The following is a 22,099-nucleotide window of genomic DNA, read 5'->3' on the forward strand; positions in this document are numbered from 1 at the left end:
AGGGGGTGCACCGTTCCTGGAGATACTGCAATACCAGGTCGATGCGTGGAGTGGACGGAGCAAGCCCTATTCCATCTCCCCTATTCCAAAATCAATTTAATATATGGTCCCCAGATAGGGGACGTATCAGATATTAAACTGATAAGAACAGAATTTTTTTTTTTTTTTTTGGAAAAATAATGTTTATTTTCATTTCACATTCAAATACAAGCACAAATTCAGTGCATAACGTTGTACATAACATGGATTTACAAAACAGTACCTTAACCGTATAAAAATAGCAAAACTCCTAAAAAAAGTGCTGTTCTGAGGAACCTGACCAGCTAAAAGGCCTACATTCAAGAGAAGCATGTAAACAATTGCCTCTAACAATCTCCCAAAGCTGATCTTTCAAAGGAATAAAAACTATTATAGAAATAAAATCATACACATATACCAAAGGGAACTCTGAATAAACCTCAGTGTATATCGAATATTTACAAAGCCTACATTTCAATTTACATGACAGAATACAGTTATACATAGGCCTATAGGCTATAAAAAACGTTTACAAAGAAGGGTATATCCCTTTCCATCTATGTTTAACAGATGTGATGCCCCACTTATCTATTTCGAATTGTATTTTTTCCAAATTTCTTGTTTTATAAATTTAACCAATCCCGTCGGTGACCACTTGAGGGTGTCATTGACCGCACCACATCTGGCCTCCCAAAGTTTGGTCTTGATAAGGGACACCAGAGTCACTAATTCTAATAATTGCACCTTTTCCACATGTTTTAGTTCAAATTTGGCTACCCCTTCATAATCAATGTTTTTTAAAATATTAAAATCCATTTTAATTTTCTTCCAAACTATTTGGGCAAAGAGCATTCCCATAAAACATGGGGAATTGTTTCAATTACGAAACAGTTGTCCCTGGGACAAAATTTATTCAGGGTCAAATTATGATCATATAATGTTGAACGGACCGGAAGACGTCTGTGTAAAACAAGCCAATTAAAATCTTTCAGTCTGTTGTCTAAACCTTTTAATTGTGCCCGTAGCCAGGTGGAAGGTGATATAGGTAATCGGTCTCTAGGACAACAATTTTCTATCAATTTCACATATAGCAGTCTGTGGTTGATTACATTTTCTTTTACTTTGCAGACAGGGTTTTTCCTTGCCCATTCAACTATTTTCTTAAAATGTAATGGGATAATTTCAGCTTTTGGCTTACTATTATCCCACTCCACCATAAACCTTAACGGTATGGACAACCAGAATTTGATTAATATATTACATTTGTGTACAGAAGACGACAAAAGACAACAAACGTTTGAGTAGAACAACGCATCTAGTTTGAGAGGAATATGAGGGAAATCCCTTCCACCAGCCTCTATAGGCTGGTACATCCGATCTCTCCGGATGTACTCATATCCCCCAAAAGAAATTAAACAGTACACGATGAACATTTTCCTTAGAGACACCGGCATGGGAAACACATATGCAAGGTGGAGTAATGAAGGCAGAATGTCCGCCTTCAGCACTAACACCTTGCCACTAAAAGATAGTCGCCTCACTTTCCACAGTCCCAATCTTTTATTAAGCGAAAGTAGTTTTTCTTTCCAATTAACCATGTCATCTTTAATTTCATTTCGAAAGATATCCCGAGTACTACCATTGGTCCTGTGCACACAGTCAAACCACATAACTGATCAGATCTCCATTTCCACTGTCCCATATATTTTATTTCTGTTTTATTCTTGTTAATCCTAGACCCGGAGGCAACAGAGAACTCATCAATGACTTTGATAACCTCTTTCAAGCTCAGGTCGTCTTGTAAATATAAAATGGTGTCGTCCGCGTATTGTGAAATTTTTAGAATATCCCCTCCAGGTAATATAATGCCTTTGATGTTGTAATTTGTCCTAATTGCACATGCGAAAGGTTCAATATATAAAACATACAATAGCGCAGAGAGAGGGTCCCCTGTCTGACACCTCGTAATTGCTTGATTACATTTCCAATATTCCCATTAATATTTACTCTGCTTCCCACATTACTATAAAGAATTTTTACCCATTTCATAAAAATTATTTCCAAAACCACATTTTTTCAGAACTCTAAACAAAAACTCATGGTTTACCATGTCAAAGGCTTTTTCCTGGTCCAAATTTACAGTAATAGCTGGCAGGTGCCTTTCCTCTAAATATGCTTGAACGTCTCTGTGCAATTGCAAGTTCCAGGTTAACTTTCTCCCTACCACACCACATGTTTGGTCTAAACCAACAACATATGCCATGGCAGAAGACAGACGATTAGTTATGGCTTTACTTAATAATTTATAGTCTACACACAACATTGTTAAAGGTCTCCAATTTGCTAGTGTCTTGGGGTCTCCCTTTTTGTAAAGTAGCGAGATTACCCCCTCGCACATTGAACCTCCCATATGCTCCAAACCAAAAATAACTCTAAATACTTCCAAAAGATGACATCCAATTAAATCCCAAAAAACTATGTAAAACTCTTTAGAGAGCCCATCCACTCTTGGTACTTTGTTATCTTTCATGCTCTTCAGTGCCATATATATTTCATCTAAATTCAATTCCCCTTCTAATTGGTCTCTAATATCTAAAGGTATCTGCACATCCACACATTTTAAAAAAAAGTAGTCCCCTTCTCATAATTAATTGTTTGCTTTTGGAATAGCTGAGAAAAGTGCTGGGTAGCGACACCAAGCATGCCATCTCCATCCTCAACCGTCTCCCCGTCTTGATTCAATAAAGCCGAAATGGTCCTCCTCTTTCCCCGTGACTTAATTTGTTTGAAAAAATATGCAGAGCACTTCTCATCATTATCCCATTTATCTTGTTAACTTTTAAACATGAAATCTCGAGCTTTCTTTTCAAAAAAGGCCTGCTGCTTTTTCTGCAGGTTACACAATGTGTCTTTATCTAAACCACAACCATTCAAATTACCTTGGATGTGCAGATCTTCTAGTTCGTTCTGCAACTCATAAAAATCTTTGTATTTATTATGTGCTTTATCTTTGCAATAATTCTGAATAAAAATCTTGATTCGTAATTTTGTGCTCTCCCACCAGTCTATGACAGTAGAATAAAATGATTTCATGGTTACACAGCCCTGGAAAAAAATACCTAAATCTAGTCTCAAATGTTTTGTCATGTAAAATACCATTATTAATTTTCCAATATCCTTTTCCAAATTCAATTGTTTTTAATTCTACTGTCACAGACAGGCAACTGTGGTCAGAATAAAAAAACCGGAGTGACGCGTGCAGAGGACACACCGAGTCCACGCGGAACAAACACATAATCTATGCGGCTCCTCGCGCCCCTGCTGTTTCCCCAGGTGAAACCGGGATCATTTGCATGCGCCACTCTATAAGTATCAACCAAATTATATTTCTCTATTAGGTTTTTTACAAGATGCCCTCCCCAGATTACCTCGGTCATATGATACATTAAAATCTCCCCCCATAAAACCTGTCTGTTTGTCATAAAAATAGCGTCTAGGTTGTTCAGCATTTCCCTCCTTTCCTTGGGTGTCGATGGTGCATACATTAATTAACCGAAGACATTTACCCCTCCAATCAATATCTACTATTAAAACCCTCCCGTGTACTGCCGAAAAACTTCCCACTATTTTTAAATCCCTATTTCCACATAGAACACCAACCCCTGTAGAATGCACCCCGCCAACACTCCACCTTGACTCTCCCTGAACCCATTCCCTCGTAAATCTCTCCACATCATTTTGATCTTTTAAATGTACTTCTTGTAAAAAACACACAGAGAAGCAAATGGAGACAAATGGGAAAAAACAGTGGCCTTTTAATGGGGTTCCTAAGCCCTCTAGCGTTTATGCTAGCTATGTTAAAAAGGGACGACATGGGGAAAGGAGGGAAGCAGACAACTATCTAAATATGACATGAATTTCCAGACTCACTTTAAGTACAGTTCCTCGTTAGGAGGCCTGTCTGGGAAACGGTGGTCCCCGGGGGAGGACTGTCCACAAAGATAGGGGTCGGGAAAACCCTTTCCTCCTCAGTCAGTGTGGGTGCTGGAACACCGCTGGGTGCGAGACCGCTGCTGTCGGTAGAGCTCGCGCCTGACAGGGAAAGCAGAGTCTCCTCTGCGCTGCCCGGGTTTCCCGCGCTTTTCTCCTCAGACTCCCCGCTTGCAAAACAACTGAAACGATTCCCCCCCAGGGCGGACTCCTCCGTCGCCTCCATGCGGATGAGTGGGGAAACAGGGCTCATCTGCTTCCTCTTGACAGAGCACTTCCTCCTCTCTCCCACCGTGGTCCAGCTCTCCGGAGCAGAGGGCGCGGTGGGCTCTCCCGTAGCCTCCTCCATTTGCTTGCTCCAGCTCCTGTCCCCCGCTCCGGCTCTCTCCTCATGAGGTGATGATGGCGCCTCACTCCCGCTCTCCTCAGACACTCGCAATTCTCTCTCCATCACTAGCTCCTTCACGACCTCCTCAGTAGCGCGTAGCTCTTAACTTTTCCCTCATTTGCTCTTTTCCCGCTCACCGCTCTGGCGTAGGAGGGGGCTGCCTTTGGGAAGTGACGGAACAGGTGCTCCTCTGAGCTGCACAGACTGCAGCGCTTAGGCACGGTGCAATCCCTCATTACATGGCCGAGGGCCCCACAGTTTCTGCACCTTGTCTGGGTGCAGGCATCAGCGAGGTGCCCGTACGTGCTGCACTTCCTGCAAAAACGAGGCTGCCCAGCATACATGAGGTAACCCCTGTCTGCACCGATAGAAAAAGACGCGGGAGGATGGAGGTAGCCATCATGGCCGCTCTCGTCTTCCTTTAGCAGCACGCGAAACTGCCTCTTCCCTGTCCAGATGCCTAGGCGTCCTTAATGTCTCTCACTCCTGGCAAGATGGTCACATACCGGCTGAGGTAGCACACTAGCGTTTCTTCAGTGACCCAGGGGTTGAACATGTGCACCGTTAGCACCCTCAGATTGTGCCTGCACAGGGACTCAACTTGAAAGCTACTGAGGGCGGGTGCTGTCGAGTTCGCTCGGAAGAGCCCTCTCACCTCCTCCAGCCTGGTGATGGTGTAGAACGACACATCATAACATTTCTCCGGTGTGTTTTGTTGCAGACAGTGCACATCATCTGCTGTCAGGCGTAGAGGTCCAAAAAGAACGTCCTTTCCAAAATTAACTCTTTCCATCAACTTTTCTTTTCCAGTCCATTGAAAACGCAGCGTGTTCTTCAGTCCGGCGGCTGCCGACTGTGACGTGGACGATGACGACATCGCTCCACCTTCAGGATCTCCTTGGTACTGCAACTTGATCTTGATAATGATTTAAAGAAAATCGTGTCATAGATTGGGAGTTGATCAACGTTGGGAATAACCACTTTTGACTGTTACAAAGTAACAAATTGGTAGGATCGGAAGTCAAGTGGTCATCTGACCTCCAATCGGAAATGACAGAAAGTGTTTATAAATTAAATCCAGATTAACAGCTAAATCGGAATAATAATATATGAAATACGGGTGGGGGAATCAATTTAGAGATAATAATATTGAGCATAACATTTGATCTTATATCACATATCTCTGGTAGCGTTGATGCCACAAGGGGAACTGAAGCAATTGTCCACTTGGTGGCGCAAGTGTTCCAACGACCGTCGCGTTTTCCAAGCAGTCCTGTGTGGTCCATCCAACTACATTTGAATGTTGAACCACTTGACTTCAATACATCATCAACGCAAAATAATATGAACAATAAAAATAGCCTGTCTTTATTAATAATGCCGATATGTAAGTTACTTAGTGGGTGTCTTGTGAATCAACTGGTATGCCAATAGGGTTTAATATTTCCCGGTGTTTTACAAATGTTCCATCCCGAGAATAAATCACTCTTCTCCCGGGTAACCCGGTATTTTCCGCCAAAACCGGAAGTGTCATTCAAAAGCATTATAACGCTTATAAATGTCTGGATTTAATTAGAGCTTTGATCAGCATGAAAATACAAACCTGATGCTACCTGAGCCTGATCAGACATATATTAAATGCATTTTATGAGCCCTACATTAACAACATTTAATGAGCCCAAGCCCCAAAAAAAGGCCAAATGATTGTGTGGTTTCCCAATAGGTCCACCAGGTCCTCACTTACAATGACTGGAAAACATTGTTGCATTTAAACTTTGTATCACCAGTTAGTGTGATGAACGTGATAAAATATATTTGCAATGGGAAGTAATAGCTGGTTTGTTAATTTCATTTTGGAAATGAAATGGTTGTGCTATTGTATTGTTCTGACTTCATGGGGCCTACTGGAGTGAATGGGCTGCTTATTCTCTAACATTATTTGATGCTGTGTGAGTCTGCTGTCTCTGGCTATCAGCCCTGTCTCTGTGTTTGACCAAAACTGGCTCTCCTTCAGCGCCATGGAGTGCACAGGTATTACGGTTGCTGTCCTTTCAGCACCACAAGCCTTTCACATCTGATGTGACACTGTTGTTGTCTCTATTGGTGATAGTGTGATAGTGGTGCTGGCTACCATAAGCTGTGCAAACAGTGCAATATGTTCAATTCAAATCAAATTGTATTGGTCACATATACATATTTAGCAGATGCTATTGCGGGTGTAGCGAAATGCTTGTGTTTCTAGCACCAACAGTGCAGTAGTATCTAACAATTCACAACAATACACACAATACACTCAAATCTAAAAGTAAAAGAATGGATTGAAGAAATATATAAATATTAGGATGAGCAAGGTCGGAGTGGCATAAAATAAAATACAGTAGAATAGGAATACAGTATATATACATATGAGATGAGTAAAGCAAAAATATGTAAACATTATTAAAGTGACTAGTGTTTCATTATTAAAGTGGCCATTGATTCCAAGTCTATATATGTAGGGCAGTAGCCTCTAAGCTGCAGGGGTTGCGTAACCGGGTGGAAGCCGGCTAGTGATGGCAGGTGAGTTACACGCCGCTCTGATATCCAAAAGTTATTTCCGGCTGTATGTCATAACACACAAAAAATTCAGGCCAAATAATGTAAGAAATAACACAAAAAAAACAAAATACTGCAAAGTTGCTTAGGAGCTAGAAGCAGAGCTGCCATATCTGTCGGCGCCATCTTCAAAATTCTATGTGTCATGTTGTGTCCCATGCGGGTTCTGTCTGTGTCCGCGGCAGCCCGAAGCGCGACCTGTTTCATTCATTCATAATGTCATCAAAAAGCATTGCTCCTCCTTCACGAGAACTAGAATGTCCCGACTACAGAATATATAATGTCTGGCGTATTAAGTGATGCTATGTTTTCTGTTATTTTCATGACATTTTTTTTGATTCAACGTATTGGTAGATTTTTGGTCCCTCTGAAGGCCTTGGTCCTATAGTCACGGTTCGCCACTGGATCTAAGTGAAGGCTTAAATTAAACCTGGCCAGAGGCAGGTTTAACTTCAGATTAATGGATGTTGGCCCCCAGGTTGACCTTGGCAATGAGAGAAAATGGATTACCTGGACTATTTCAATGATCTCAGAACAATTAGTGTTTTATCTGCTATCTACTTCTTTTGATTATTTCTCAAGTGGATGTAAATTCTGGTGTAGGCAATCATTTGGAAAGGTGGAATTATTTAATATTATGTTATATTAGTAATACAAATAATAACAATGTATCAAAAGGAACAATGTATTTATACCTCTAGATTTTATATTTTATTATGAATTCGTTTTACTAGCCATTTACCAAACGTATTACTGTGTTGATAATTTATTTTAAATATTGATAATGCTTTTAATATATATACAGTACCAGTCAAAAGTATGGACACACCTACTAATTCCAGGGTATACAGAAGATAGCCTTATTTGGTAAAAGACCAAGTCCATATTATGGCAAGAACAGCTCAAATAATCAAAGAGAAACGACAGTCCATCATTACTTTAAGACATGAAGGTCAGTCAATCCTGAAAATATGAAGAACTTTGAAAGTTTCTTCAAGTGCAGTCGAAAAACCATCAAGCGATATGTTGAAACTGGCTCCTCATGAGTACCGCCACAGGAAAGGGAAGACCCAGAGTTACCTCTGCTGCAGAGGATAAGTTCATTAGAGTTCCCAGCCTCAGAAATTGCAGCCCAAATAAGTGCTTCACAGAGTTCAAGTAACAGACACACCTCAACATCAACTGTTCAGAGGAGAGGTGCGTGAATCCAGGCTGAGGAAGCTATTGCAGTGGATGCCCCTCAGCCTGTTGAGATACAAAATGTTGTTCGCTATTTTAGGGATACTGATCCACTGATTGTAAAGAAGGTGGATTTTGTGACATTTATTGCGCAAGTGAGTATTTATACTGCCCAAACGAACAAGAAGTCTAAGAAACTGGACATACTGTAATTGTATGTGCGGCTGAATGTTTTTTTTGAGTCTTCAGGAATTAACAGCCGAAGCGTTGCAGGGAATCCTGACTGAAGATGTTCCCCCTCCCAGGCCCCTGAGTCGGGATGTGATTTGGATTGGACTGGGACTGAAGGAGTCGGTTGTTTTTTTGTTGATCTGTTTTTGTATTTTGTGTGATGACGTGAATCCCCCCCTTGTATTTTTTCTCCAGTTAACTAACCATACAGTAGGTTGTGGCAGACAGATGATGAATGATTAATGACCGTATGAGCTCTTATAAGGTCCTTACTACTGAATAGTGTCAGTTCACATGACATTTGTGTGAACGTCATTATACCAGAGAATAATAATTAATTAGTTAATCAGTCCCAATAGGTGTTGCTATGGTTACAGGTGCAAAGCTTATGGGCGTGTGGCAGCAGTGTGTTGGAGGGATATTCGTCCCGTGTAGCTCAGTTGGTAGAGCATGGCGCTTGCAACGCCAGGGTTGTGGGTTCGATTCCCACGGGGGACCAGTATGAAAAAATATATGCACTCACTAACTAAGTCGCCCTGGATAAGAGCGTCTGCTAAATGACTTAAATGTAAATATTCCTAGGTGTGAGAAGTGTGCAGAAGGGGCATGAGACAAATAACTGTGTAGTATCAGGAGAATAAGTGTTTTATTTGTACGGGTGCCCATGGTAGAGGCAGGTTAGGGTTAGAGGAGTGCAGGGGGTGTAGTATGCTGAAACAGTGAAGAAAGTAGAGGAGGACGGGTCAAGGGGAGGGATCCTGAGAGGATCTCGTGTGAGGTCTGTGCCAGCACAGAGGGATAGGCCAACGAGTGATGAGGTTGGCTTCTTAACGTTCATAGCAATGGTTATCAACTGTACTGCAGAGATGGAACGTAAATCACAGAATATAAATGTTGTGGTGGCAGCTGCAGAGAAGTATTTGGGTATACGAGATCTGATTTCAGAAGAGCTACAGGGTGTGTTGAGGGGTGGTGTCCCGCCTTCCCATTCCGTTGGCATGGTACAGGAGCAGATAGGGTCAAAGTAGTGGAATGGGTTAGTGGGTTTTTAATTAGTGTAGAGTTAGTTGGAAAGTATTTTTTTTTTTTTGGGGGATGGGTGTATATTTTCATTTTTGTGTAGTCATTTTTTTCATTTTGTATTACAAAGTATAATTGATTTATATTATAGTCCAGCTGGGGGCGGTAATGCAACATATTTGATGCCAACCGCAGTTAAACTCCAAAGGAGAAGAAGAAGTAGTTCCGGGCAGGCGCACACCATTCTTCAGAATGTAGAAAGCGCCAGAACTGTGCTGTCAAGAGGATAACCTTTGTGTCTGTTTGTATTTATTACTAGAGGTATGTAATAGCACGTTTACACTTTATAATATCGAAAGAACATGTCATAACGTGCTAGGGTTAAAAATCCGGTCAAGATAACACGTTTGATAAAGGTGCTATGTGTTGTTTTTGTGTCAAACCGAGTGATTGAAGAACGCGAACAAATATTTTACAAGTCACATAGCTAGAGATTTGGGGTTTGTCTTTTTGAAAGATGTAAGTATGCCATTTAGCAGACGCTTTTATCCAAAGGGACTTACAGTGATGCGTGCATACATTATTATTTAATTTTTTAACGTATGGGTGGTCCCGGGAATATAAATACCTCTTACCAGTAGCGGTGCATGGGTAACATCACTGGGGAAGCCAAAACATATTACAACCTATGTGTTGTGATAATTGGGTTGTTTGAGCTATAACCTGTTAGTTCATATGCCTTGCCACCGGGATATAGGCTGAAGGCCGAGACAATAAGAAGACACAGTGGCAGAATCAATTCAACCACACATTTGTTTCATTACCAAACCGGAGAGCAACATCTGTCAGGTGAAGTCTACAAAGCATATTACATGTAACAAACAGTTCCATGACCTACAGCAGGGGTCAAGCAAGGTCATGTTTCCCACATTTTCAGACTACTAAACAACTATTGATTTAGAACCATGGAGAGTTAGTACAAGTCACAAAGAAAACAGGAGCTGCCTCCACTATTCCAGCCCCATTTCAATAACATCATCTAATAATCTATGCTTGGTCTAATACAGCGACAACTAAAAGATACCAACAACTATTTAGTGCAATCAACATAAGCTAAATATGATGTGGCTGTCCATGGCACTGATTTCTGTTTGTGTGTGGATGCGTGCAAGTAGAACAATCATGTCTCCCCCTACTGGTAGAGAAACGCCAAGGCCATCCTCCTCTTTCATGTTGCCTAAACGGTCTATGAGGGTTTTAGTTTTTGTTGTCCTAGGCTACCTGGCTAAAATGCTTGCTCGCTAGCCTGACTTCCTTTCATTAAAATACTACAGTTCATTCGGAAAGTTTTCAGACCACTTCACTTTTTGCACATTTTGTTACGTTACAGCCTTACTCTAAAATTGATTTTTTTTTAAATTTCCCCCTCATCAATCTGCCCATAATGACAAAGAGAAAACAGGTTTTTAGACATTTTTGGAAATTGCTTAAAAATAAAAAAAACATACCTTATTTACATAAGTATTCAGACCCTTTGCTATGAGACTTGAAATTGAGCTCAGGTGCATCCTGTTTCCATTGATCATCCTTGATGTTTCTACAACTTGTTGGAGCTGTGGTAAATTCAATATTAAGCACAAGTTTTAAATCCTCAAGGGATTCCTGCAGAGCTATAAAATCTGACTGTAGTTTGGATACAGCCAGATCAACAGTTGGGGCGATAACATACATAGTAGTATAGATGAAGTTAACTTTTTTTTTACAGATTGACCAATGGTGTTTATATAAAGAGTGACGAGAACAGGTCCCGAAATCGATCGCTGTGGTACTTCAAGAAAATAACTTAACCCCATCAATCTCGATGGCCTGAGTTCTGTCACTAAGACAATCAGGAAACCATGAGCAGGCGTCAGAGCTCAGGCCTATCGAGGACAATTTATTCAACAAAATAGCATGATCAACAGTATCGAAAGCTTTTGACAGGTCCACAAACAAAGCAGCACATTTAATTTGTGTCTAAAGCATTGACAAGATCATTAACAACTAAAGTGGTTGCTTTAATATTGCTATGCCCAGGCCCTGATTGGTTTAAATTCAAAATGCATTTCTCAGAAAGAAAAAAAAGTTGTACATTTACCAAGGATTCAATCATCTTATCTAGACAAGGAAGCCTTTGAACTGGGGCGATAAATATTGAGATCACTACTAGCTGATTTCCATACTTTTTGAATATTTCCTGATAACAATGTTAAATAAAACATGTGGGTTATTGAGCCAACAATGATGGGCGCTGCACATGTAAGCAGACAGGGATCCAATTGGTCGCCCCCTGTGGATTTCCTGTCTAAGCATCCAGGACTTATTTTTCTGTAAATAGCAGATTTGAGCTTCAACTGGAAGCCAGTGGAGTGTGCGGAGGAGCGGGGTGACGTGAGAGAACTTGGGAAGGTTGAACACCAGACGGGCTGCGGCATTCTGGATGAGTTGTAGGGGTTTAATGGCACAGGCAGGGAGCCCAGCCAACAGCGAGTTGCAGTAATCCAGACGGGAGATGACAAGTGCCTGGATTAGGACCTGTGCCGCTTCCTGTGTAAGGCAGGGTCGTACTCTCCGAATGTTGTAGAGCATGAACCTACAGGATCGGGTCACCGCCTTGATGTTAGCGGAGAACGACAGGGTGTTGTCCAGGGTCACGCCAAGGCTCTTCGCACTCTGGGAGGAGGACACAACGGAGTTGTCAACCGTGATGGCGAGATCATGGAACGGGCAGTCCTTCCCGGGAGGAAGAGCAGCTCCGTCTTGCGAGGTTCAGCTTGAGGTGGTGATCCGTCATCCATACTGATATGTCTGCCAGACATGCAGAGATGCGATTCGCCACCTGGTTATCAGAAGGGGGAAAAGGAGAAGATTAGTTGTGTGTCGTCAGCGTAGCAATGATAGGAGAGGCCATGTGAGGATATGACAGAGCCAAGTGACTTGGTGTATAGCGAGAATAGGAGAGGGCCTAGAACTGAGCCCTGGGGACACAGTGGTGAGGAGCACGTGGTGCGGAGACAGCTTCTCGCCACGCCACTTGGTAGGAGCGACCGGTCAGGTAGGACGCAATCCAAGAGTGAGCCGCGCCGGAGATGCCCAGCTCGGAGAGGGTGGAGAGGAGGATCTGATGGTTCACAGTATCAAAGGCAGCAAACAGGTCTAGAAGGACAATAGCAGAGGGAGAGAGTTAGCTTTAGCAGTGCGGAGAGCCTCCTGTGACACAGAGAAGAGCAGTCTCAGTTGAATGACCAGTCTTGAAACCTGACTGGTTTGGATCAAGAAGGTCATTCTGAGAGAGATAGCAAGAGAGTTGGCTAAAGACGGTACGCTCAATAGTTTTGGAGAGAAAGAAAGAAGGGAAACTGGTCTGTAGTTGTTGACATCAGAGGGATCAGTGTTGGTTTTTGAGAAGGGGTGCAACTCTCGCTCTCTTGAAGACGGAAGGGACATAGCCAGCGGTCAAGGATGAGTTGATCAGCGAGGTGAGGTAAGGGAGAAGGTCACCGGAGATGGTCTGGAGAAGAGAGGAGGGGATAGGGTCAAGCGGGCAGGTTGTTGGGCGGCCTGCCGTCACAAGTCGCAAGATTTTATCTGGAGAGAGAGGGGAGAAAGAAGTCAAAGCATAGGGTAGGGCAGTGTGAGCAGGACCAGCAGTGTCATTTGACTTAACAAACGAGGATCGGATGTCGTCAACCTTCTTTTCAAAATGGTTGACGAAGTCATCCACAGAGAGGGAGGAGGGGGATTCAGCAGGGAGGAGAATGTGGCAAAAGAGCTTCCTAGGGTTAGAGGCGGATGCTTGGAATTTAGAGTGGTAGAAAGTGGCCTTAGCAGCAGAAACAGATGAAGAAAATTTAGAGAGGAGGGAGTGAAAAGATGCCAGGTCTGCAGGGAGTCTAGTTTTCTTCCATTTCCGCTCAGCTGCCCGGAGCTCTGTTCTGTGAGCTCGCAATGAGTCATCAAGCCACGGAGCTGGAGGGGAGGACCCGAGCCGGCTGGGAGGATAGGGGACATAGAGAGTCAAAGGATGCAGAAAGGGGAGGAGAGGAGGGTTGAGGAGGCAGAATCAGGAGATTGGAGGGAGAAGGATTGAGCAGAGGGAAGAGATGATAGGATGGAAGAGGAGAGAGTAGCGGGAGAGAGAGAGCGAAGGTTGCGACGGCGCATTACCATCTGTGTAGGGGCAGAGTGAGTAGTGTTGGAGGAGAGGGAGAGAGAAAAGGATACAAAGTAGTGGTCGGAGACTTGGAGGGAGTTGCAGTGAGATTAGTAGAAGAACAGCATCTAGTAAAGATGAGGTCAAGCGTATTGCCTGCCTTGTGAGTAGGGGGACGGTGAGAGGGTGAGGTCAAAAGAGGAGAGGAGTGGAAAGAAGGAGGCAGAGAGAAATGAGTCAAATGTAGACGTAGGGGAGGTTGAAATCCCCCAGAACTGTGAGGGTGAGCCATCCTCAGGAAAGGAACTTGTCAAGCTCATTGATGAACTCTCCAAGGGAACCTGGAGACCACCATGGGCACCCGTACAAATAAAACACTTATTCTCCTGATACTACTAAACGACACAGTTATTTGTCTCATGCCCCTTCTGCACACTTCTCACACCTAGGAATATTTACATTTAAGTCATTTTAGCAGACGCTCTTATCCAGAACGACTTAGTTAGTGAGTGCATATGTTTTTTCATACTGGTCCCCCGTGGGAATCGAACCCACAACCCTGGCGTTGCAAATGCTCTACCAACTGAGCTACACGGACGAATATCCCTCCAACACACTGCTGCCACATGCCCATAAGCTTTGCACCTGTAACCACAGCAACATCTATTGGGACTGATGAACTAATTAATTATTATTCTCTGGTATAATGACGTTCACACAAATGTAATGTGAACTGACACTATTCAGTAGTATGGACCTTATAAGAGCTCATACGGCCTCTTATCATTCATCATCTGTCTGCCACAACCTACTGTATGGTTAGTAAACTGGAGAAAAAATACAAGGGGGGACTCACGTCATCAAAAACACAAAATACAAAAACAGATCAACAAAAAAACAACTGACTCCTTCAGTCCCAGTCCAATCCAAATCACATCCCGACTCAGGGGCCTGGGAGGGGGTAACATCTTCAGGCAGGATTCCCTGCAACGCTTCGGCTGTTAATTCCTGAAGACTCAAAAAAACATTCAGCCGCACATACAATTACAGTATGTCCAGTTTCTTAGACTTCTTGTTCGTTTGGGCAGTACAAATACTATCTTGCGCAATAAATGTCACAAAATCCACCTTCTTTACAATCAGTGGATCAGTATCCCTAAAATAGCGAACAACATGTTGTGTCTCAACAGGCTGAGGGGCATCCACTGCAATAGCTTCCTCAGCCTGATTCACGCACTCTCCTCTGCACAGTTGATGTTGAGATGTGTCTGTTACTTGAACTCTGTGAAGCACTTATTGGGGCTGCAATTTCTGAGGCTGGGAACTCTAATGAAGTTATCCTCTGCAGCAGAGGTAACTCTGGGTCTTCCTTTCCTGTGGCGGTACTCATGAGAGCCAGTTTCAACATATCGCTTGATGGTTTTTGCGACTGCACTTGAAGAAACTTTCAAAGTTCTTCATATTTTCAGGGTTGACTGACCTTCATGTCTTAAAGTAATGATGGACTGTTGTTTCTCTTTGATTATTTGAGCTGTTCTTGCCATAATATGGACTTGGTCTTTTACCAAATAAGGCTATCTTCTGTATACCCTGGAATTAGTAGGTGTGTCCAAACTTTTGACTGGTACTGTATATATATTAAAAGCATTATCAATATTTAAAATAAATTATCAACACAGTAATAAGTTTGGTAAATGGCTAGTAAAACGAATTCATAATAAAATATAAAATCTAGAGGTATAAATACATTGTTCCTTTTGATACATTGTTATTATTTGTATTACTAATATAACATCATATTAAATAATTCCACCTTTCCAAATGATTGCCTACACCAGAATTTACATCCACTTGAGAAATAATCAAAAGAAGTAGATAGCAGATAAAACACTAGTTGTTCTGAGATCATTGAAATAGTCCAGGTAATCCATTTTCTCTCATTGCCAAGGTCAACCTGGGGGCCAACATCCATTCATCTGAAGTTAAACCTGCCTCTGGCCAGGTTTAATTTAAGCCTTCACTTAGATCCAGTAGCGAACTGTGACTATAGGACCTAGGCCTTCAGAGGGATCAAAATTCTAACAATAAGTTGTATCAAAAAATATATAATGAAAATAACAGAAAACATAGCATCACTTAATACGCCAGACATTATATATTCTGTAGTCGGAACGTTCTAGTGAAGGAGGAGCAATGCTTTTTGATGACATTATGAATGAATCAAACAGGCCGCGCTTCGGGCTGCCGCGCACACAGACAGAACCCGCATGGACACAACATGACACATAGAATTTTGAAGATGGCGCCGACAGATATGGCAGCTCTGCTTCTAGCTCCTAAGCAACTTTGCAGTATTTCTTACATTATTTGGCCAGAATTTTTTTGGTGTTATGACATTACAGCCGGAAATAACTTAGGGATATCAGAGCGGCAGGAACTCACCTGCCATCACTAGCCGGCTTCCACCCGGTTACGCAACCCTGCAGCTTAGAGGCTACTGCCCTACATATATAGACTTGGAATCAATGGCCACTTTAATAATGAAACACTAGTCACTTTAATAATGTTTACATATTTTTGCTTTACTCATCTCATATGTATATACTGTATTCTATTCTACTGTATTTTATTTTATGCCACTCCGACGTTGCTCATCCTAATATTTATATATTTCTTCAATCCATTCTTTTACTTTTAGATTTGAGTGTATTGTGTGTATTGTTGTGAATTGTTAGATACTACTTCACTGTTGGTGCTAGAAACACAAGCATTTCGCTACACCCGCAATAGCATCTGCTAAATATGTATATTTGACCAATACAATTTGATTTGAACATAATGCACTGTTTGCACAGCTAATGGTAGCCAGCACCACTATCACACTATCACCAATAGAGACAACAACAGTGTCACATCAGATGTGAAAGGCTTGTTGTGCTGAAAGGACAGCAACCGTAATACCTGTGCACTCCATGGCGCTGAAGGAGAGCCAGTTTTGGTCAAACACAGAGACAGGGCTGATAGCCAGGAGACAGCAGTCTCACACAGCAGGAGAAAAGTGATTTATTCTCGGGATGGAACATTTGTAAAACACAGGGGAAATATGAAACCCTATTGCGCATACCAGTTGATTCACAAGACACCAACTAAGTAACTTACCTATACGGTATCTTCATTAGGCCTAATGGCATTTCATGTCCATGATAGGAAGTTTGTTGAGTTTTTTCAATTTGTTGCGAGTTACCAGTCTCGACGTACCTTATGAGACGCTCTTAGACTAATCTATTAAGGGTACCTTCTATGGATATAGTGACTCAGTAAGGCTAATTGTAAAAGTAACCCTCTAAAGTGCCATGTTTGTACAGTTTATTATGTGGAGGAAACATTTAGGCAGCCAGGACCATACACCAGGACCGCTCCGTAGGCCGCACTGTAGGCATAGCTCTTACTGCAGTCCAGTGCCATGGACATCTTTGAAGTTTGGCCTCTAGTAATTTAGGAGGGCAACTTTATGAAGGCCTCTTCACCGTGGTCTTATCGTACAAGGCTCTACCGACATATAAAATAAAGACAGGCTATTTTTATTGTTCATATTATTTGCGTTGATGATGTATTGAAGTCAAGTGGTTCAACATTCAAATGTAGTTGGATGGACCACACAGGACTGCTTGGAAAACGCGACGGTCGGTGGAACACTTGCGCCACTAAGTGGACAATTGCTTCAGTTCCCCTTGTGGCATCAACGCTACCAGAGATATGTGATATAAGATCAAATGTTATGTCAATATTATTATCTCTAAATTGATTCCCCCACCCGTATTTCATATATTATTATTCCGATTTAGCTGTTAATCTGGATTTAATTTATAAACACTTTCTGTCATTTCCGATTGGAGGTCAGATGACCACGTGACTTCGATCCTACCAATTTGTTACTTTGTAACAGTCAAAAGTGGTTATTCCCAACGTTGATCAACTCCCCAATCTATGACACGATTTTCTTTAAATCATTATCTTTGATATTTGGCGGACAGTTTACAGAGCTACGTTTTGTGTAAACGTCATCGAATATGACGTGCCCGAGAACGGCACCTTCCTCCCGAAAGCATTGCGGTATCGCTTCTCGGCCTTTTGGCTAAGATCAAGATCAAGTTGCAGTACCAAGGAGATCCTGAAGGTGGAGCGATGTCGTCATCGTCCACGTCACAGTCGGCAGCCGCCGGACTGAAGAACACGCTGCGTTTTCAATGGACTGGAAAAGAAAAGTTGATGGAAAGAGTTAATTTTGGAAAGGACGTTCTTTTTGGACCTCTACGCCTGACAGCAGACGATGTGCACTGTCTGCAACAAAACACACCGGAGAAGTTTTATGATGTGTCGTTCTACACCATCACCAGGCTGGAGGAGGTGAGAGGGCTCTTCCGAGCGAACTCGACAGCACCCGCCCTCAGTAGCTTTCAGTTGAGTCCCTGTGCAGGCACAATCTGAGGGTGCTAACGGTGCACATGTTCAACCCCTGGGTCACAGAAGAAACGCTAGTGTGCTACCTCAGCCGGTATGTGACCATCTTGCCAGGAGTGAGAGATATTAAGGACGCCCTAGGCATCTGGACAGGGAAGAGGCAGTTTCGCGTGCTGCTAAAGGAAGACGAGAGCGGCCATGATGGCTACCTCCATCCTCCCGCGTCTTTTCTATCGGTGCAGACAGGGGTTACCTCATGTATGCTGGGCAGCCTCGTTTTTGCAGGAAGTGCAGCACGTACGGGCACCTCGCTGATGCCTGCACCCAGACAAGGTGCAGAAACTGTGGGGCCCTCGGCCATGTAATGAGGGATTGCACCGTGCCTAAGCGCTGCAGTCTGTGCAGCTCAGAGGAGCACCTGTTCCGTCACTGCCCAAAGGCAGCCCCCTCCTACGCCAGAGCGGTGAGCGGGAAAAGAGCAGATGAGGGAAAAGTTATAGAGCTACGCACTATTGAGGAGGTCGTGAAGGAGCTAGTGATGGAGAGAGAACTGCGAGAGTCTGAGGAGAGCGGGAGTGAGGCGCCATCATCACCTCATGAGGAGAGCGGAGCGGGGAGACAGGAGCTGGAGCAAGCAAATGGAGGAGGCTACGGGAGAGCCCACCGCGCCCTCTGCTCCGGAGAGCTGGACCACGGTGGGAGAGAGGAGGAAGTGCTCTGTCAAGAGGAAGCAGATGAGCCCTGTTTCCCCACTCATCCGCATGGAGGCGACGGAGGAGTCCGCCCTGGGGGGAAATCGTTTCAGTTGTTTTGCAAGCGGGGAGTCTGAGGAGAAAAGCGCGGGAAACCCGGGCAGCGCAGAGGAGACTCTGCTTTCCCTGTCAGGCGCGAGCTCAACCGACAGCAGCGGTCTCGCACCCAGCGGTGTTCCAGCACCCACACTGACTGAGGAGGAAAGTGTTTTCCCGACCCCTATCTTTGTGGACAGTCCTCCCCTGGGGACCACCGTTTCCCAGACAGGCCTCCTAACGAGGAACTGTACTTAAAGTGAGTCTGGAAATTCATGTCATATTTAGATAGTTGTCTGCTTCCCTCCTTTCCCCATGTCGTCCCTTTTGAACATAGCTAGCATAAACGCTAGAGGGCTTAGGAACCCCGTTAAAAGGGCGACTGTTTTTTCCCATTTGTCCTCCATTTGCTTCTCTGTGTGTTTTTTACAAGAAGTACATTTAAAAGATCAAAATGATGTGGAGAGATTTACGAGGGAATGGGTTCAGGGAGAGTCAAGGTGGAGTGTTGGCGGGGTGCATTCTACAGGGGTTGGTGTTCTATGTGGAAATAGGGATTTAAAAATAGTGGGAAGTTTTTCGGCAGTACACGGGAGGGTTTTAATAGTAGATATTGATTGGAGGGGCAAATGTCTTCGGTTAATTAATGTATATGCACCATCGACACCCAAGGAAAGGAGGGAAATGCTGAACAACCTAGACGCTATTTTTATGACAAACAGACAGGTTATTATGGGGGGGAGATTTTAATGTATCATATGACCGGGGTAATCTGGGAGGGCATCTTGTAAAAAAATCTAATAGAGAAATATAATTTGGTGGATACTTATAGAGTAGGCGCATGCAAATGATCCCGGTTTCACCTGGGGAAACAGCAGGGGCGCGAGGAGCCGCATAGATTATGTGTTTGTTCCGCGTGGACTCGGTGTGTCCTCTGCACGCGTCACTCCGGTTTTTTATTCTGACCACAGTTGCCTGTCTGTAACAGTAGAATTAAAAACAATTGAATTTGGAAAAGGATATTGGAAAATTAATAATGGTATTTTACATGACAAAACATTTGAGACTAGATTTAGGTATTTTTCCAGGGCTGTGTAACCATGAAATCATTTTATTCTACTGTCATAGACTGGTGGGAGAGCACAAAATTACGAATCAAGATTTTTATTCAGAATTATTGCAAAGATAAAGCACGTAATAAATACAAAGATTTTTATAAGTTGCAGAACAAACTAGAAGATCTGCACATCCAAGGTAATTTGAATGGTGGTGGTTTAGATAAAGACACATTGTGTAACCTGCAGAAAAAGCAGCAGGCCTTTTTTGAAAAGAAAGCTCGAGATTTCATGTTTAAAAGTCAACAAGATAAATGGGATAATGATGAGAAGTGCTCTGCATATTTTTTCAAACAAATTAAGTCACGGGGAAAGAGGGAGGACCATTTCGGCTTTATTGAATCAAGACGGGGAGACGGTTGAGGATGGAGATGGCATGCTTGGTGTCGCTACCCAGCACTTTTCTCAGCTATTCCAAAAGCAAACAATTAATTATGAGAAGGGGACTACTTTTTTAAAATGTGTGGATGTGCAGATACCTTTAGATATTAGAGACCAATTAGAAGGGGAATTGAATTTAGATGAAATATATATGGCACTGAAGAGCATGAAAGATAACAAAGTACCAGGAGTGGATGGGCTCTCTAAAGAGTTTTACATAGTTTTTTGGGATTTAATTGGATGTCATCTTTTGGAAGTATTTAGAGTTATTTTTGGTTTGGAGCATATGGGAGGTTCAATGTGCGAGGGGGTAATCTCGCTACTTTACAAAAAAGGGAGACCCCAAGACACTAGCAAATTGGAGACCTTTAACAATGTTGTGTGTAGACTATAAAGTATTAAGTAAAAGCCATAACTAATCGTCTGTCTTCTGCCATGGCATATGTTGTTGGTTTTAGACCAAACATGTGGTGTGGTAGGGAGAAAGTTAACCTGGAACTTGCAATTGCACAGAGACGTTCAAGCATATTTAGAGGAAAGGCACCTGCCAGCTATTACTGTAAATTTGGACCAGGAAAAAGCCTTTGACATGGTAAACCATGAGTTTTTGTTTAGAGTTCTGAAAAAATGTGGTTTTGGAAATAATTTTATGAAATGGGTAAAAATTCTTTATAGTAATGTGGAAGCAGAGTAAATATTAATGGGAATATTGGAAATGTAATCAAGCAATTACGAGGTGTCAGACAGGGGGACCCTCTCTCTGCGCTATTGTATGTTTTATATATTGAACCTTTCGCATGTGCAATTAGGACAAATTACAACATCAAAGGCATTATATTACCTGGAGGGGATATTCTAAAAAATTTCACAATACGCAGACGACACCATTTTATATTTACAAGACGACCTGAGCTTGAAAGAGGTTATCAAAGTCATTGATGAGTTCTCTGTTGCCTCCGGGTCTAGGATTAACAAGAATAAAACAGAAATAAAATATATGGGACAGTGGAAATGGAGATCTGATCAGTTATGTGGTTTGACTGTGTGCACAGGACCAATGGTAGTGCTCGGGATATCTTTCGGAAATCAAATTAAAGATGACATGGTTAATTGGAAAGAAAAACTACTTTCGCTTAATAAAAGATTGGGACTGTGGAAAGTGAGGCGACTATCTTTTAGTGGCAAGGTGTTAGTGCTGAAGGCGGACATTCTGCCTTCATTACTCCACCTTGCATATGTGTTTCCCATGCCGGTGTCTCTAAGGAAAATGTTCATACGTGTACTGTTTAATTTCTTTTGGGGGGGATATGAGTACATCCGAAGAGATCGGATGTACCAGCCTATAGAGGCTGGTGGAAGGGATTTCCCTCATATTCCTCTCAAACTAGATGCGTTGTTCTACTCAAACGTTTGTTGTCTTTTGTCGTCTTCTGTACACAAATGTAATATATTAATCAAATTCTGGCTGTCCATACCGTTAAGGTTTATGGTGGAGTGGGATAACAGTAAGCCAAAAGCTGAAATTATCCCATTACATTTTAAGAAAATAGTTGAATGGGCAAGGAAAAACCCTGTCTGCAAAGTAAAAGAAAATGTAATCAACCACAGACTGCTATATGTGAAATTGATAGAAAATTGTCGTCCTAGAGACCGATTACCAATATCACCTTCCACCTGGCAACGGGCACAATTAAAAGGTTTAGACAACAGACTGAAAGATTTTAATTGGCTTGTTTTACAC

At 42.6% G+C, this 22,099-nt stretch overlaps 1 pseudogene; it reads right to left on the minus strand.

Annotated features, from left to right (window-relative positions):
• On the minus strand, nucleotides 1–181 carry LOC121560507 (annotated as a pseudogene).
• Between the last annotated feature and the right edge of the window lie 21,918 nt (nucleotides 182–22,099).

The sequence above is a fragment of the Coregonus clupeaformis genome, unplaced genomic scaffold (assembly GCF_020615455.1).
Source record: "Coregonus clupeaformis isolate EN_2021a unplaced genomic scaffold, ASM2061545v1 scaf1598, whole genome shotgun sequence".
In the NCBI taxonomy this organism is placed as follows: Eukaryota; Metazoa; Chordata; class Actinopteri; order Salmoniformes; family Salmonidae; genus Coregonus; species Coregonus clupeaformis.